The sequence below is a fragment of the Drosophila mojavensis genome, unplaced genomic scaffold (assembly GCF_018153725.1).
Source record: "Drosophila mojavensis isolate 15081-1352.22 unplaced genomic scaffold, ASM1815372v1 contig_277, whole genome shotgun sequence".
Classification (NCBI taxonomy): domain Eukaryota; kingdom Metazoa; phylum Arthropoda; class Insecta; order Diptera; family Drosophilidae; genus Drosophila; species Drosophila mojavensis.
The window spans coordinates 3479029-3498636 of NW_025318822.1; the positions used below are offsets into that span (position 1 = coordinate 3479029).

Here is a 19608-nt window from a genome sequence, read left to right on the forward strand (position 1 = left end):
CCGCACGGCGCAGTCGAGAGGGAGAAGACGGCAAAAGGTGCCGGGAAATTGGAGCAGCCGCAGTTGGCAGGCCAAGGTCCTGGCTGCAGGGCGCGAGGCTCCTGATATTAAGTTGCATAAATTGCAAGATTCTTGCGTTTGCCCCATAAACAAATCGTACTTAACTGCGCATGCATAAGTAAGACCCAGAGCTTGCCTGGATGAACTGTATTTTAAGGGGCATCAAATGGAGCTTTGCATAGTAATTGGTTGCATTTTGCGGTCTGTGTAAATTGTTTGGCGCAAGCTTCTTCGCCAGGACTTGAAATAACCAGAATGTTTACTCTCACCCACTTCTTAGAGATTAAGGCATTGATTGGTACAATCACATTATAGCTACACAGCAGCTCTTAAGATAATGCACTGCTTAGCTGCTTCTATTTGTGTGTTAGTCTCTTGTCTATTATCTCCAGTTTACAAAGCAGGAAAAGTCAATTAAAATATGATTTAGTGTAGATTGATAGGGGATATAATGTAAAATAAATTTGTGTTTAACTAGTAAATGAATTATATGCAAAACTAAAACCATTTTCAATTTTTAAAAACTTTTGCAGATATTAAATAAACAGTTATGATAGGCTTATGCTATTTCTCTCTCTCTCTCTCTCTCTCTCTCTCTCTCTGATTGATTTTCAAATCCCTCTATTTGGGTACATGTATTAGCTGTTGTTTTGGTTACACTAATTTCATTATCCATACGCCCCGTTGGCCCGCCGCAAAATTCTGGCGATTAGTGCTTTAATCTAATTGCAGCTACATGCGTATGCCTCAGCGCTCAATAAACTGTGCTGATATATCATCAATTGTGTGACAGAATAATGTACACACACTCTCACACACACACACACACCTTCCACTCCTCCCAGCCCCCACAAAATGTGCTCGAACTTCACATGGCGTATGCATAATTAATTAGTGTACACATGCATAATTATAATTAGTGGCAGCAACTAACGACTGTTTAAAGCTGCTGACTAAAGCCAGAAACAGTCACATGGCATCATCAACAACAACAACAACAATGGCAACACTGGCAACAATGGTAACACTGGCAACAGGGGCAGCAAACGCAACATCGAACTCGAACCTTGGCAAAGAGCTCATCAAAATTCAAAAGAATTGGCAATTTGTGCGGGCTGCGACGTGCGCGTGTTGCCAGCCAATGCGGCAATTTGTGTTTTATGTGCCACGCAGCGTGATATATAAGTACAGATTTGCATTCTCAACAACAACAGCAACAAATATCTACGTTAATTAGCTCTGCGGCGCAGCAGCTGCAACATTTTGTTAACATTTCAAAGTAGTCAGCGGGGGGTTGGGGCAGGTTAGTTGTTGGGTTAGCAATCAACATAGCTCGTTGCTTAGCAACAGCCAACCTGCTCTGACCCCTCCTCCCGCCACTAGCTGCGCCGTTGTCCCAACTAGATTACTGAATAATTGAGTGGTGCGTATAATGAAATTCGTATTCAAAATTCGTCGTCATTCAACGTCATCGCCGAGCTTCGGCTCGGAGCTCCAAGCTAACCACGCCCACTTCCCATCAAGCCCCACTCCAGTTACCAAAACCCCTTCAACCCGCCCCTTCCAGCCCCGCCCGGTTGACTAAATGTTTGCGCCTCGTGATTTGCGTTGAGGCCCCGCAACGGAAGCGGCCAAACGTTGTATACAGCGCCCTGTTCTAAGTACGTGTAAAGCGCTGTGTGCGTGCGACAGTCTATACCTGTGTATGTGTGTGTGTGTGTGTATGCGTGTGCGCGTGCTTGTATTTGTTGCTGCGTTGCCGACTTGCATACATAATATGCCGTGTCGCAAGCCTCTCGAACCACTAGCCGTACAACGCTGATGAGCCGTTCGGCCGTCCGTCGGGTCAGCAGCACATCATTCAACGCTTTTATAGCCATTCAACTTGACGCATCCGTTTTGGCCAACTTTTTGGCTTACGTCCATAGCCGCATAGACGAGAGTGGTTAGTGAAAAATGTTTAGATTAAGTGATTGTCCACAAAACAAAGAGAGAGTAATTGAAAGCTCTAATTTGCAATTATTTTAACGTTGCTGAGCATTTGGCAATGTGAAGAAAAGAAATATTTAAATATAATTTAGTTTTATTATTATATGAAATAATATAATTATATAATATAATATAATATAATATAATATAATATAATATTTGTATATATTATTTTGATATATGTAAAAGTCCGAATTATAAAATGTAAAAATATATAGCTTATAATTAATATACATATATGTATATAAAATATATATATTTTATATAAACTGCCATATCAGATTTTACTCAAACAACCCTCGCACACGGCTTAGATCTGTCTGCAGACGGGGAGCGTGTCAAGGGGTAACGCGTTTTGGCACAACAGCTTTACTAGCGGGACGCCTTGTTGCTTCATTATTTGTAAGTGTGTATGGGCCGGGCCTTAACGTATTACCAAGCTTATGTCACTTCACTCTGTGCTAAATTTGCTGCCCTGTTGCTATTGTTGTTGGTGTAGCTGGTGTGTCGTTTCGCTTGCTTCGTATAAATCGTTTTGGGATTTTATCGCACAATTTTTGTGCCACAGCCAATCCGCATTCCCAGCCCCTCGGCTCGCTCCTGTTGCTACTGCTCATCCTGCAGCCTGTCTGCTACTCGTCCTGCACCGATGTGTTGGTTTCCGTGCAGCCCGAGCTCATTATTGTTGTCGGTTCGTTACAGTTCTTTGTTTAATGACATCATTTCGTATGAAAAATTGTAGCTATATATACGCACACACACATCGACACACAGATGCGCTATAAAGCCTTGCCGAAATTATAGTTGAGCGACAAGCTAAAGAAATGATTAATGTCAGTGCGTAGCATTATCATCGTGCACGTATTATATGCCATATAGTGCCCCGAGACGTAATCTTTGTCATGAAATTTGACATAATGAAAACGGAAACGTGCATCAACGCGACGGCGACGGCGAAGATGAAGACGAAGACGAAGACACAGAGAGGAAGAAGACGAGGAGGTAAAAAGCTGATAAAGTTTGTAATTTACTTTCGCCCTATTAATGGGCGCCCGGGTCACGTGCATGTGGAGAAAGGAAAGTGCATGAAATGAAGATTGAAGTGAATAAATACGAAATCAGGTCAAAAGCTTTGCAAAACTAAAATAATAATGATGCAAGTGAGACAAAGTAAGAGTAAAGTGCGATATTAAAGGAAGTCTTCATTGTGTGCTCTCTAACCTCAATACTCAATACCTCGATTTAAATTAAATACAAGAGTAAAGATAAAAGCGAAATAGACACAATAAAAACTTAAACGCCAACCGTTAAGAGCCCATTAAAATTACCACTTAACACTGGCAATATCGTTGTAAATGTGCGGATTTAATAGTCGTATACTTAATATTTCATCCGTGCCTAGCCCACGGCTATGGCTGCACATAATAATATGCAAATGTGGCTGAAGTTTATTGAGTCACAGTTGCCTTTCGGCTCCCAGCAGTCCCATTTCGTTAGCCATAAACTTAATTTTCCGCACCTTCATTTACGCCCGAGTTAAGTTATGAGTCGCATGCCTAAGATATTCGCAGCACATGCGACAGGAGTTTTCAGCAAACATTGCCGACAGAGAGCACGGAAGTGTGCGCAGAGCCAACATTAAACAGCATGTGAATTAAATTAATTGGCAAAGTTTAATTTTTTATTGCGTTGCGATGACAAAACCCGTCTGTCTGGCCGATGTTGCGGGACTGATACCAAAAAAGGGAGAGTAATTAAATTTTTGGATCACGAAATCTTTGCACAATCTCGGCTAAAAGTTGAGCCATACTCCAGTGTGTGTGTGTTTGATTGATGTGTGATGTGTATGTGTGATGTGTGTGTGCTAGCTGTGGTTTTGACTCATGTAAAATTTAAATGAAATGCCCGCTCGCAGCTAAAACATTTTCCGTTTGTTCTCCTATGTGGCGCAGTCTGTCGAGCAGAACCGCAACCAGTTAACAGTTAAATACAAATGTCAAATGCATGACATTTGTGCCTGTGTGTGTGTGCGTGTGTGCGTGTGTTTGTCTACGTTTTGTGTCTAATTATCCTGCAAACGACGCTGGCAATAATTTCATATGTACAAACAAAATGTGGTGCGAAACACGTGGCGTATGCGCAATTATTACCAGAATCCTGCTTCACGCTTAGCTTTCGATTATCCTCGCAGCTGAGCGCGTCCGCAGTGTGCAATTAAAACTGATGTTTATGTTTTCAAAATGTAAATTTAAATTATATGCGCGACAAGTCAGCCAACGACCAAGCCGCAAGCCAATAAAACTGTTCGCCATAGTAACAGGATCGCCACATTTGTGGCTATGAGGACAGAGGACAGAGGACAGAGCATTGTTGTGAGTACTGAGTTGTGCTAGCCTAGAACAATTTCTGCAATGGTAAATTGCTAATAATATTCTTGTTTGTAAAACCTTCACATTCCTAAAAAAAAAAAAAAAAATATATATATATATAAGCTAACATTGTATGTATGTCAGGGCAAAGAACAATGTCATGCCAGCCTGGCTGCTCTTCTGTTGGTTTTTGTGTGATAGGGTCAATGTTATGAAAAGTAGATTCTATTTAATATATAAAATATATATGAAATGGATATGAAGATGCTTTATATAATATATATTATATATGAACATACTTTTTTAACTTTAAGCAATATGATTTTCAAATGAGCTGATTTTTATTGAAGCTGCAATTTTCTACAACTATATGATTTTATCGTTTGTTCTTCAGCATGACATATATTGTATTAAAAATTCAGATATATATACTACTTAAACACAGTCAAGTCAATATATTTTAATCATGCCAGTTTAACTTCAATGGTTAAAGTTAATTTATCAAATTTACCAATTGAAAATGTTTTCACCCGCCACAATTCTCGCTCAATGAAATTATAAAGCGCTCCTTTATTTACCCGTAACAATGCACAAGCGAATATCGAATGCAAATATTGGAATATAACACCATTCGGCTCCAATCAGTTAAAACCAAAATGCATTTGCCATGCGCTTTTTAAGGGTACTCCAGCCAGCATTGGTCAGTCAGCACAACGAGTTTTCATTTATATTTTATGCGTGTATTTTTTTTCAATTTTATTTTAATATTCCGCCGAAAATCGTTGTTGTTGTTGCTGTTGTTGTTGTTCATTGAGTGTTCATTCCGCGTTATATTTGCTCAGTGACTGGGCATGCGGCACGCCAATATGCATTTAATATTCAAGAGTATGGGAAGGGGGCGTGCCAGTTGGCGATGAGCTTAAACTGAAACTGAAGCCGAAAAATAAAAACATTTTGTTTTCACCCCAGAGGTAAGGTAACCGAAAGGCGAACTCATAGTGGCCCTGGAATTGGGAGTGGAACCAGGGAGTGGAACGAGGGAGTGGAGTCAGATGTCACATATCCGCCATGAGGTTACCTTAAAATGTCAAATTTGAATATACTCTTCTAATATATATATATATATATATTTTTTTTTTTTTTTTTTTTTTTTTCAATATAATATAACAAATAAATATAAAATACAAAATAAAAGTTGAAAGATCTGGAAATATTGAAGTATTTTAATATACATAAAATGGTATACTATTTAGTTGTATATATTGGACGCAATTTGTACTGCTTAGATATATAATTCTTTTTTAAAGAATATTTCAACAGTCTGTGTTTCTAAAGGGTATTCCCTGTTCGAATATTCTGATCAGCGTTTCGGTTTCTTTTTTGCTTTTGCATTCTCTGCTCGTGAGTCTCCTTTTCGACACGTTCTGCCATATCGAGTGGCTCAACCACATACAAGAAAAAAAAGAAATAAATAAATATAAAAATGCTGTAGAACAGGTTTTTTTATTCTGAGCCTGATTTGTAGGACTTAAAAGGAGTGCTGAGAGCCGGGAGCAGGGGGCGCGCTGACAATGCGTGGCTTATGCCGGGCATGGGAATGGAATGGAATCGTTGTTGGCGGCATCAGGCCGGTGACCATGTTCGCAGGCACTTAATAAGTGTTTAGCATGCAGAACCGGATCATATTTGAAAAGTTGCCTTATGAATCGCAGCTCGGCGAAAGTTGGTTTTATTAAAAGTCAAATACACGAAATGCCGTCTACGTGTGCGCTTGTCATCTCGTCAAACACACAGAGCGAAAAGTTTTGGTAACAACGACTCGAAATTGAATTTGTGCCGCGAACCGCAACGACAACGACAACAGCAACAACAACAACAAGACTAATAAGCTACCCCTCCGGCTATGCGCTAGGCTGAAATCCTTGAGGCCAGAGTCCCCAAGAGGCGCCCATTCATTTCAAATATTGTTCCAAAAGTTGTTCGTCCGTTTCATGTGTGTGTGTGTGTGTGTGTGCGCGTGGGTGTGTTTGGGTGTGTGTGCTGGCAGTTATAAATTACGTTACGTATACGCAATGTGGTTAAGCGCACAAAATGCTCGCTTATGAATACACGTCTTCATATACACACGCATACACACACACTCACACACATGCACAATAAATAAAAACCAAGTAAATTAGGCGAGAAAATTCAATAAATTGTGGAAGGCGAGCGCGAGGAGCGCAGCTGAGGTGTTGCCTTTCATGGGCGTGCCGCTCTCAAAGAGGGTGAAGGCCTTTAAAATATATAGGACATGCAAGATATTTATTTTAAAGCCGACTTAATACCACAAAATTCAAATGAAATATATAAATGTATATACTCATAAACAATATAAGTATATTATATTATAATAAACTTCTTTTTATATTCTTGTTCGAATTTGTGATTGCTTCATATCTAAAAATTTTAAATTTAAAAGGAAAACTTAAAATGAACCACAAACAGAGGCAAACTAAGCGGCTCAAGTGTCCCGACTGGATACGCATGGCCAGTTCTTTTTTGAATGTACATATATATGTATATACATATATATATGGTACATATACATATATATTTGTGAACGAAATCTGGTGGGCAATAGCAAAACAAAAAGGCAAACGAACATAAGCGTATCGGTGCATGAACGTGAATTGGCCAGCTCTAATGGGCCTTTGAAATTGGCCGGGCCAACACCAAACCAAATTACACAATTAATAAGTTCAGGAACGACTGGAACAGCAACAACAGCAACAACATAGTCAACAACAACAACAGCGAACCGTGCACATAATAACCGCAACGTTTAAGGCCAAAATATGCAATTAGGGCCAAAAAAGGAGCCAGCGTGAAGGCAAGGAATCGCGTGAGAAAACGTCTCAGCAAGAGACGGTCCCTACAGACCGGTCCCTCTCTGTCTCGGAAATGCAAAAATTAATCAGGCGAAAATATTGCAAGCAGCGATGAGGCAGCGGAATGCGATAAAAAGAATAAAACGAAAATTGGGAATGTATTAACACGCACAATGAAATGCCAGTGGTCAAAAATAATAAAAAACAACAAGCACAACAAGAAGGACTTCATAAAAGGATGTATAAAGTGCCATGAAGCTGACTTTTGCTGGCACTGGCAAGGGCCATGGCCCTGGCACAGATAAGGAATTCGACAAATAAAGTGAATATGCATATAAATTGCCATAAGATAGGGTATCCATTGAATGTGACTCTCCTAGCAGACAAACTTCGTGGCGCTCTTTGAACTTACTGGACGATAAGTTAAAAAATTAGGGCTATTTAGCTACCCTAGCTTTATGAGTTGGTAAGTCATTAATATTCCATCTCTGCGCTTCAATTGTGAATGAAACAAACCCGAAAATGCTCAGTTCGAGTCACAATGAGACAGCAGACTGAAGCAGGCCGAGGCAGCCAAAGGACAACAAGCAGAAAGCTCATAACTAAGATTGTGATAGAGGAGTGGAGGGGCCAGAGGCAACGGCTGCCATATACAATGGCCATGGCCCAAAAGGAAAACACATGTGCAAGTGGGTGGATAACATGATATAGTGTTTGGGAAGGGAGGAGCGGAGATGGGGGACAGCTACTTCATGTTGCCAATGGAACAATGCGCAACGAGCCAAGTTAGTTGCCTTACTCTATGGCCCTGGCTCTGGCTCTGGCTGTGGCTGTGGCCTAAAGGGCAGCTAGGCTGAGTGTGGGCGGGGCCAAGGTAGTGAGACAAAGTGCTCAAGTTTCTTATCAGGCCTGGGGTAGAGGCGGGCCGACGCCTCGGGGAGCTGGTACCGCAAATGTGTAAAAGATTCTCGTATTTTTATGTCTGCTCTTTTCTTTCCTTTTACATTATACCTTACATACATATATGGGTGGGCGGGGTATATTAAAGTTGAGTTTGTTTATGAAACGGGCGCAAATAAATATTGGCTTTAATGTGATGTTGGTAGATAGGTGTTATCGTTCAACTCATAGGGAAGAATGCAATTATATTGATAAATATCGATTTGTTTGTATTCTTATATACTTTACTTTTTTTTAAGCTTTGAACAATAATTATTGATATAGGAATAAAGTAAATGAGATTATATATGCTAGGCAGCATTCCCTATAAAACGGAATATGTAAACTCTCTTATCTATTTAAAAATTCCCTTAAGGAATATCTAATCGCTAATGAAGAGTCGATAAATATAATTTTCATTTCAACTTCTCTTTTAATCCCTTCTACAGGGTATCTCCTACTATATTCAACTGCAATTTTTATTATATACTTGATTTCACTTGGGGTTATTTGTTATCATTTTCTAAACATTTTCAGGCGTCATCTCTGAGCTCTCGCAGTCCTAGAGCGCGGTCCACAAGTGCTCATTAGATTTGTGCAAATATTTACGCTGAATCGACAGGCGTAATCCGCTCCATTCCGCTCGTTTTCCAGTGTCCCCTCCTTACCCCGGCCAACGCTAACCCTCCTCGCAGCAGCCGCACCGCTAATGACGCCCACAAAAAACGAAGGAAAAATGTAATTTCATTGCTTGCGCAATATTTCATTTCGCGCTCAGCGCTCAAATAAATAAGAAATGATTTTTTACGAGTTTTGCTTGGGTTTATATATTTTGCGCTATTGACTTTTAGGTTTGTTTTTATGGCCATGGCAGGGGCATTTGTGGGCAGGGCGGGACTGGCGCTGTGCTTGCCTGTGACCTGCATCATGTTAAAGCAAATAAATCGCTCAAGTTGAAAAAAACAGCTTGCTCTGGATCCTGGCCTGAGGGAGGAGGAGCACAGCCGGAAGTACTCAAATATGTTTGCCATTAGGTAGAAAGTACTTAGAGCAGAAGAAGAAGAAGAAGAAGTAGCTGTCCAAGTTATTGATGGAGGGGCACGAGAGCGAGGCTGCTGCAAGGAGGCTAAAATTGCGAACTGCAGTAGCGCAAGGCAGCTCTGAACCAGTTGCACTTTTCCGAACAAGCAGCAAAGGTCAAATAAATCAATGCTCAAGTGATTGAGAAAAATCATAGTTGAAGAAGCACACACATATAGAGAGGGGGAAAATATATAATTCAGAGAGCGAATTGGACAGTAAATAAACTATGAATGAAAATCGCTGCTGAAATGCTCATTTATAGTTTGAGAGAATAATTCACTCGGCTGGCAAAGCAAGGGAAAACTTGATATTTCAAAAGGTCTTGAAGTGGAACTGCATGTCACTGAAAATAGAATACAGGCTGTATGCTGCCTCAACTACCTCAACTGAAATACTAATAGCAATATTCATGATCATTTATTTGTAATTATTATTCAGACTCTTCAGACTCATTTTAGTTTGAGTTCATAAATGCCGAGTGTATGCTCCAATTATACGATGGCAACAAAATAAATAATCTGACTACAAATTGATGTGGCCCCCTAACAATTGTTTGTTTCAGCTCCTGCTCAGCCGACAAGCCTCAGGCAATGCAAGCAATGCAAGAGAGAGTGAGAGAGAGAGAGAGAGAGAGAGGGAGAGAGAGAGAGAGAGAGGGAGAGAAAGAGATCTGCATAAACAAACATCTGACTTTTGGTGTTTGCCATTGGCAAACAGTTGCCATATTGCAGCCTCCGCATTTCGGGTAATCAAATATTAAGCAAGCTGAACCGCTCCCCGTTTGCCACGCCTCTGGGCATGCATACCACCTGCCCCCTGCAGCCACGCCACGTGTCACGAACAATTCCAAGGATAACTGTCCAAAAAGTTTTCAACAACGAGTCTATCGCAATGCTCGCAGAAAAACTAAATAAAATGGAGCAAACCAAACGAGAAATCCTTCCTTTGTTACATATATAGAATCAGCGTCTGCCTATAGCTTTTCTCTTCTTCTTCTTTTTTGTGTTATTAATCTGCTCAAATTTAAATTAAAACTCAGATCGAATTGCAATTAAGTCCAGTCAAATATTGAGATGGCCTTAACAAGGGGTTGGGGCCCGGTTAAGTACCACCTTTTTAGCCAACAGCCGGCTTATGGCTAAGACCAGAAGTTGAGCAACGAAAATAGTTTTGCTAGGAAATTACTTCGAACAGGTGAGTTCAGGTGGGCTGAGGCAGGACGTTCCTATACCCTAATGATGAAGTGCACTGTGTGCGTGTGTGTGTGTAGAGTTAAACTTTAATGAATAATAGCCAGCTGCAACTGACGGAGAATGTGGTCTAACCCAGAAACTTGTCCTGGAGGCAACTTGGAATTTAATGCTAAGTAAAATACACAAATACAATTTTGTATATTATTTATGGGTTTAGAACACCAAATTGGGGAATCGAATTGTTTATATTTATATTTATATTATATTTATATTTAATCGGAAAAGGAACAGTAAAATTAAATAATTTATAAGCTTTCCTATTTAACCCCTTGATGCAGTGTACAATCTATCATAGTTTATCTACTTTCTAACATTATAATTAATATCCTTACTACTGAAACACAAATAGCCCACAAACAGTTAATTTTGGATATAGATATTAGCAAGGCCTAATTAATTGTAAAATGCAATTAAAATGTTATTTCCGGCCGTTTCACGCATTGCCGTAGATATCACGCCACAAAATTACGATTCAATGAATCACTTTAAAGTATTCGCCCCACACCCGAAAACCTAAAACAAATAAATTGCTACAATTATGTCTAATTAAATGTAAATTTCGGTGCACCACTCGACTACAGCAGTTGCCAGCAGTTCCAGCTACGACTCCGGCATCGGCTCCGGCTCCGGCTCCGACGCCTGTAGCATTGACCTTACCCAGACCAAAGTCAAGCCAGACACGGCTACCGCACACAATAGTAGACAAAAAGCGTTGCATTATGTGGCAACGAAGCTGGTGGCATCGTCTCCCCCCCGCACACACACACATAGAGAGAGAGAGAGAGAGCTGACAGCTGTAATCCTCCTGCTTATGTCCCGCATTCCGTGCAACCACCCACTGCCCCGACTGTAAGGACGCCGTAATTTACAAAATAAGCCGTAGACAGGCCACAAAAGGAAAAGCGGAAAAGTAATGCATAGAAAGTAAGGCAGCAAAGGAAAGCTAAGGTTAGTCGACCTGAAAATACCTGCCTGGTGAGTTAGCTAATTTTATAATGCTAGGCAATCAAGCGTCTAACTAGATTGGGTAAGTTACTTACATTTAAACCTATTGAAATTGCTCAAATTGGAAATAGATAAGAGATTTTGACAATATCGAACAGGTCCCGATAAATAAAATAAATGAATAAATAATTAGATAGCTGCGATGATTAAGACTCAACTGAAATAATACATTAATATTGTATGCAAACAGAAAAATAAATTGGATAATTTAAAATATTTACATTGATCTCTAATCATCGAAGTTATTGATGCGTGGCAGAACTTTATCGATGACATTGAGGTCTATAGGTACTATAGATCAACTTCATTCTACTTGCAGCTTATTCTCTTCTATAATCGAATTGTCTATCATTAATATGAATAAACCCTACTGAAGCAAGGGTCAACTCTTTGCCTTGGATCAAGCATACCCTTCTTTAGCCAATATATATTAGAGTATAATGGCGAAAAAAAAGACAATTAGTAGGCCACACTATTTGCTACATTTTGCTACGGACACGTTTTGCCCACACCTTACGCCAGGTGGCCGAGGTGTTAGCCACTTGTGGCATGCCCCGCAGTCACATTGACTCCAGACATTTTCCATTTCAAAGCATCTTTAACAACGCAATTCTCGAGACATGTAGCCAGTTTTTGTGCTTGCTTTCGTTCAGGGGCTCCTCGTCTATAACTCACCTCTTTGACACGCGCGCCAATTAAGCTGCAGTTGTTGTTGTTGTTCTTGCTGTTGTTGTGGCAGTTGTGCTGACTCGCATTGCTGTTTGCTGCAAGATACAAAAAGCCGCACATGAGTCATAAAATAAATTCGTTTCGACGCCTCGTTTAAAATGCCTGTTTTTTTTCTTATTTTGGCTTAAACATATTCCACACCACAGACGGGTATAAATAAAAATATAAAATACGTGTACAAAAATAAAGTAAAAGGCATAAAAATTGAAAATATGAGCAACCATTTTATCTTTAAGATACACAGAGATTAAATGGTACGTAGTTTATATAAATATTTCATGAGAATTTCCTCATGGCGTTGCACTTTAATTTTTATTTATTTAAATTTAATTTCCGTTTCGTTTACTTAAATATTAAATATTTACTTCAGTTATTGTAGCCAACTGCAACGACCCGTTCATACGATGATTCATAAAGATACTTCCTTACATTTCTAGATAGTTAAAATATTTGCGAGCTGCAGTCAGCGCTGAATCGATTCAGCCAAAGACCTCGCCAATATATATAATATTCATAGACATAAATAACGGACAGTTATCGTACCCCTTGCACGTGCCTTGCATTTCAATAGCTATGATAATTTCTCAGCAGTTTGTTTTTGGAGTCATTAAATGTGACAAATGTTCAGCTCAGATCAGATCAGATAACAATACAAAAGAATAGTGCATATAAAGCCTATGCTACTCACTTGCTTGACTGCACCGAAAATTCAAAAACCATTTTTAATATTATTTATAACCTAGTTCATTTGATCGCATCAAGTATTTAAATTATAGTAGCATAAATCAACTTAGTCTAATATGAATTTAACAGATCATCAACATCTTTTGGCATTCGTTTACTTATTTAGATGTTAGATAAGATTAAAAACAACTTCTAGAACGATTTCGGAATTCATTTGTTAAGTTGTCTGCAGCTGCCGTTTTAAGTAACTTATCGATACGTTTCGATTACTCGAACACTTAAAATTGTCGCTCGATTGATTCCATGACCCCGCTCACTGCACTGTTGAATCACTTTTCTAATGATGAAAACTTTTTCTATAAACTCGAGACTCGTTAGGACCTGGCCAACCAGAAGTGCTTTACGTAACCGCAACTGAACGCTCGGCGGGCTCATGCCGCAGGCTTAACAAATGTTTGCATATATATTGTGAGCTCGGTTTCTATTTACATTTCAATCTGCAAGTACAAAGCCGAGGCAAAAGCCAAGAGACGCCCCACTGGGGCAGTGTCATTTACAGCATAGTTTGCTCTCGCTCTCGCCTTCTGTCTCTCTCTCTCTCTTCCACTCGCTCTGTCTGTCATCACCTGACAAAGTTTTGCCATAGAATTTCTGCTGTTATTTATGAGAATATATTTTTACACATTTGTTGAAGGGAAATAATTAAGGAACATATTTTTACTGGTTACACAAAGTTGAAACTAACATTTATAAATTGCCATTGACTTTGCAATATTGTTAGTTTCTATTTGAACGAAATTCATCCGGGACTTGGCCTACATTTATTTTTCTCTGTAATCATTGTGCCTAAATCTGGGCATGTTTGATATGTGACTCTGTTTGTAACAGACAGTCAGGGCTAATAAGATTACTTTTTCTTTGAGTTTCATATATGTTGAGAAATAGTAATATGTAATATATAATATGTAATACATTATACATTATATTGCCCCAGTTACCAGTGTTTAATGCTTTAAGTAATTTTTTAATTTATATAAACTCTAATCTCTAATAAATAAATAAAAATAATATATATATTTTTTTCAAGTTTTCCTCAATATTGATTAGAATCAATTTTACACATATGATTCTTTAGGAATACATTTCGGAACGTAGTACAAAAATATTTCAAAAACTCACAAGCTGAAGTAAGACGAAATAAATTATATTATTATTATTACATAGGATTTTTTTTAACTAACTAACTAACTAAACTTTCAGTTCAGTATCCAACAAAAGCCTATATTTTGAATATATCTGTCAGCACCCTCACTTATTTAGGGTTAAGGCTTCTAATTAAATTGGAAGCAATTAAAGAATGCAGCCTACGCATTGGGAAAACTTATCACAGGCTGTCGAGAGCTCTGACACTGATTGAAAAATATAAACTGTCTGGCAGGCAGCAAGGACGCAGCCAGCACATAACAGACAGAAAGATAAATAACAGAGAGTGAGCGTGAGAGGGTGAGATAGGCAGAGAGCGGGAGAATGAGAAGCTGAGTGATGGCTTCGCATGTTATTAGCATTTTTGCACACATGCATAAATTATGCAAAGCTCAGTGTAGACATCAAAATGTATTTCAAATATTTGGCTGGCGAAAGTGTTGAATATTTGCCAGAGCTCCTCGGGCTGGCAGGATGTGCATGCGAATAGGTACATATATAATCTAACGGTAAGAGAAAGTTTTGCTTACTTTGGCTCTAGCTTCTAGCTAATGCCAGCCAAATGCCGTGTTGCCAAAATATTTTTCTAATTATACCCTGAACCCATTGAAAATGGGAAATCAGGGTATAATGGTTTTGTGAAAAGTATGTAACAGGCAGAAGGAATCATCGCAGACCCCATAAAGTATATATATTCTTGATCAGGACGACGAGCTGAGTCGATATAGCCCTGTCCGTCTGTCCGTCCGTCCGTCCGTATGAGCAAAAGGATCTCAGAAGATATAAGAGCTAGAGAGCTGAAATTTGGCATGCATACTCGTGTATACCATAGGCAGTACGAGTTTGCTTTATTTTTTCGATAACTCATCCGATAACTTTTTTATCGAGAATAATCGAGCAATCGACTTGGTTTTTTCAGCCTAGTTTGAACACTTTTAGACCTGGAGACTTAAAATTTGCGTTGTATATAGAGTTAATGGATTCAAAGATTTTGTCATTTACAGATTTTCGATACCACGCCCCCTTCGCCCCCAACTTGTAAAAAACGCATTTCAAGTACTAGAGACTTTTGCTTTGGAATGTACACACATTTGAACATTATGATTACGTTCTGAAAGTTTTATTAAGATTGTACGTCTACATAAGAAATTATTCAACAAATAAATTCCCATAATATTACCCACATTGCACTATGGGGAAAAATCCAAATTATCGGGTATTAATTAATAACTTAAAAACTAAGCCAGATTTTTTGATCCGGTTTTTGTATTATTAATATGTATACCATCAGAAATATATTTTAGAAAAATGGGCGTGTCACCGCCCACCCAAAAAAAATTTATTAAAATTTTGTATTAAAAATTTTTTTTTTTTTTTAAGAATTTTGCTTGTTCATACTTTAAAATAATAATTTTAATTGAAAACAATCGAACTTTCATAAAATCGAAATTAGTTTTCTTCAGTTTCGAGTTCCAAATCAGCCAGAAATATTGATCCGCTAAAAAAATTCGGGTTCTTCAACTGATTTAATTGTGCCTTCAACTTTACATAATACAATACGTACAACTTCATTAGACAGCGACCTTTATGCTTTCAAACTCTTTTCTAAAGATTTGCCGAAGAAATAATCTGATCAGATGTATCCATTGTTAAAAACCATCAGCGAAATTATGGATTCTGCTCTCATGCTCTCATGCATGATGAAATTAGTCTGATTTATAGACCTGGTTGGGCAAATCAGACGCTTCCTTACCAAAAAAGCCTACAGGATGAACAGTACTTTCCATAATCTGCCTCAAATGAACAATTATTTTTATAAACATTTGCTGTCATAGGCAGTCATTCATAGTTGTCAGCTAGTTTTTGTTCCTGCTGCATTTCTTCCATTTGTAATTTATATTTTGGCAAAAAAAGCGGCTTTTGCTTTTTTAATATCATTTATAAGTTGAATCAATATTAGTCTTATTTAGTTTCAAAATCACAATTACTATTTCTTGGTTAGAGTTGCCTTTTTCATTGAGCCAAATATCACACAGGTCAGCTCATAGTCACCTGCTAAAAATTGATTTGCGCCGGTTGTGCGCAAAAGTGCACATTGAGACAAAGGCACTAAGATCCCAATTGATTACTCTATAACATGCAATTGGAATTACACTGGTGCGCCCTGGTGGCTGTTTTATATGTCTTTGCAAAGTTTAATTTCATTTACAAGAAATGAAATTTGACAACATTTGCTAATTATACAATAAATGATTAAAATAAGTTCAAACATCAATTGGTTTTTAAGCCAACGCATAGTAGAAGCCCTAAAAATTCATATCCTTTTTAAATTTCTCAAAAATAATGTCTGGTCATTGAATAACGATGATTTGAAAATCGGCTAACACAAATTGTAAGCTGAAGGCAAATGCTTTTCGAAGATAACAGCTGACTTTAACAGCTGTTAGGCTTAACAGTGGACTGTTATTCAACATTTTGGGTACAGTACCTTAAAGTTTGGAGTTTTATTAAGATGTTAACATAAAAAAATTATAAATTTTCATACTTCGCAAAAATGACTAAATACCCGAAAAACGGCAAAATTCCCCATAGTGCATTGCAGCCCAAGCGCAGCCGCTGCCTACTGCGCAGTTAGCAGAGCGCGTGCTTAAAAGTGCATGTGTATGTATGTGTGCATAAAAGAAGTCCACAATGATTAGAATATCAGCTTGGAGGGTTCAGGGTATCTCCTAGTCGAGCAGTCTCGACTGGAGCCTTCTTACTTGTTTTATTTTCTTGTACTCCACTTTAAGTCGACTTTTTAGTTGATATGAGAGCTTAGCACTTGAGATAAGCAAAAGCTGTATTTAAATGAAGCACTAAAAAAACAACTTTGAGGCAAACAATAATTATAACAACATATTAATTAACTTGACAAAAAGCCACAGTTGAGCGAGCTTTTTCTGCTCAAAAAGTACATTCAATATTCATATTTGTCTTATACTTATTGTAAGCCTTGACTCAGTGTTGACTAATTGAAAGATAGTACGAAGAAACTGCCAACAATTAAAAACACATTAAGATGACTTAGGTGACAGCTTAACAGAATCTTCAGAAGCACATTAGGTAATTTGTGATTTATGTACGAATATTCTAGCTAAAACACATAAAAAAAAAACTTTTATATAAATAATAAATTTTCCTGAATATAAGTGAATTCAAATTCTGGAGCAACTGGAAAGAGAAACTGAAAAGCTTAGAATATTAGAAGCTACAGCTCTATTAATATACATTGAAAATTGAATTAGCTAGCAAATGTGAATGCAATAAAAATATATTTAAATAAATATTATGCCTTACACTGAGTGAAAATTCCATAACAATTGCATGATCTAATCAGAATTCTATTGTATTAGATATGTATATATATATTATGCAAATATAAATTATAAATAAACTACAAACACACATACATATAAGGCACCTAAGGCATACATTCCATAGCTCTTTTTAACAAAGTTACAATTTCATTTGTGGAATAATACAATATTCTCATAAATAAATAATAGAAGAAAAGAACTATGTATATTTACTCTATGAGGTTCATACAAGATTATATTGCTAACGATCTCTCTGGGATTTATTTCAGCTATTCTAACATTTCCATTTCAAATGTAAACTTAAAAGTTCGCTCTATTCATTGAGCTCTTAAATAATTTCAAAAGGAATATATGCACTGCATGCAAGGAGAAGCGAGCAAACTCGATTTCAATTAGTGAATGTAGATAAAAACTAAAAAAAAATAAAATTACATTAAAACACTGCTGAAAGCTTCTCTTTTGAGTACGAACTCGAGTCGCACTCTCGGCCTAGGCTAAACTCGAGTTGAGTCGAGTCGATGCTGCGACTCGGTTAAAAGTTGACAATTAAAAAGTTTGTTAGCAGGATTTTGTTGCTGTTGCTATTGTTGTTGCTTCTGTTATTGTTGTTGCCGTTGCTATTGCCATTGCCGTTGCTATTGCCATTGCAGTTCTTTTTTGTTGTTGTTGATGATGTAGTTGCCGCTGCTCTTCTTTCTGCTGGCTGTCCAAATGAGTATTTTTTCCTGTCAACAGAAGCAGCGCAGACAAAGTTGGAGCCAACTGCAAAACTGTGCAAATTAGTTTTGTTTTTAATTTAGCATGATTTAAATTATTCCCCATGCTTTGTCCTTTAGCAACTGCTGACGACTCGAATTTTTCTCCTTTGGCAGCGTCTTTTGCGTGTGTTTGACTAGTTGGAATATTAAAATTCTTTCAACAAGTTGTCGCTGCTCTGGCAGTCTGTGCCGTGCGAGTGAGCGAGATGGCAGTGATGGAGTCATCGAGCTTTTTAAGTCAGTTCTTTAATAAAATTAAAGTTACATTTTCAAAGCTGAAGCCAGTTTTGCAGGCGAGGCGTACTCAACGTGGGCGTGTGGGCGGGCGACGGCGACGGCGACGGCGACGGCGACGACGACGGCGACAACGATGACGTCTGCCACAGACAGACTGATAAAACAACAACTCACACATGCACACACACACACTTACCGTGCTGGCCGCTGCGACTGCGCTGCTTGCAGCGTTGTCGAAAACTGGTTTTGTATTGGCTTTGCTGCTGCTGCTGCTGCTTCGTTTGCCGCTGTTTGCTTTTTCTGCTTCTGCTTCTGCTGGCTTTTGTGCTTGTGTATTGGTGGATAAGTAAGCACTTTTTTCAATACCTTTTCATTTGTTGCGAAATATACTCGAAGTCTCTCAATGTGCTTGTGGTAGTTGTTGTTGCTGCTGAGCCATATGCTACTTGCAATTAATTAAGCCCAACAATTGGCCAGCAAACAAAAGAAATCAACGCGACACACGGTAAACACGATATACAAATGCAAATATAGACGAAAACTCAAGCGCACACACAGTCACGCATATATGTGGATGAATATATGTAGATGTATGTACGTGTGTACGCACGTATGTGTAACCTGTGTGCTTCACCAGTCGCGCGCGTCTTTTGCTCTGGCGTAGGCGGCAAGTGTGCGTGCGAGGAGCTGGGAGGGAGGTCAGGCAGTTAACGCGCCACGCGCGAAGACGACAAAGCGAGTATGCGAGTATGCGAGAGAGAGAGCGACACAGCGATGCGCTGACGTCCGCACAGCACAAAATTTATAAACAAACTGAACTGAGCTGGCGGCGACGTTGGCGTCGACGTCGCCATTGCCGGCAGCCAACGCCAACCAGGTTGCGTTTGAACTTTGGTCGAGAACTTGTTTGCTGTTCGCTTGTGTGCGAGTGTGCGACTCGCTCTGTGTGTGTGTGTGACTCCAGTTGTATGAGTGGGTGGCACGAAGAGCGGCTTTAAGCGCGACGAACGGCACAGTGGGACGAAGCTTGTTTTTAAAGAGATGAATCAATTTATTTCAACAACGCAATT

The 19608-nt window shown here is 38.7% G+C and overlaps 1 protein-coding gene across 1 annotated transcript in view; it reads right to left on the minus strand.

The window, feature by feature from the left end:
• Window positions 1-19355, minus strand: part of LOC6574232 (trophoblast glycoprotein) — a 47087-nt gene extending 27732 nt beyond the window's left edge. Inside the window, exons 1-2 of the mRNA XM_002000254.4 lie at window positions 18735-19355; window positions 12244-12332 (exon numbers count right to left, since the gene is read on the minus strand). The gene's annotated coding sequence lies outside the window, so the exon portion shown is untranslated. The remainder of the gene's footprint in view (window positions 1-12243; window positions 12333-18734) is intronic.
• Between the last annotated feature and the right edge of the window lie 253 nt (window positions 19356-19608).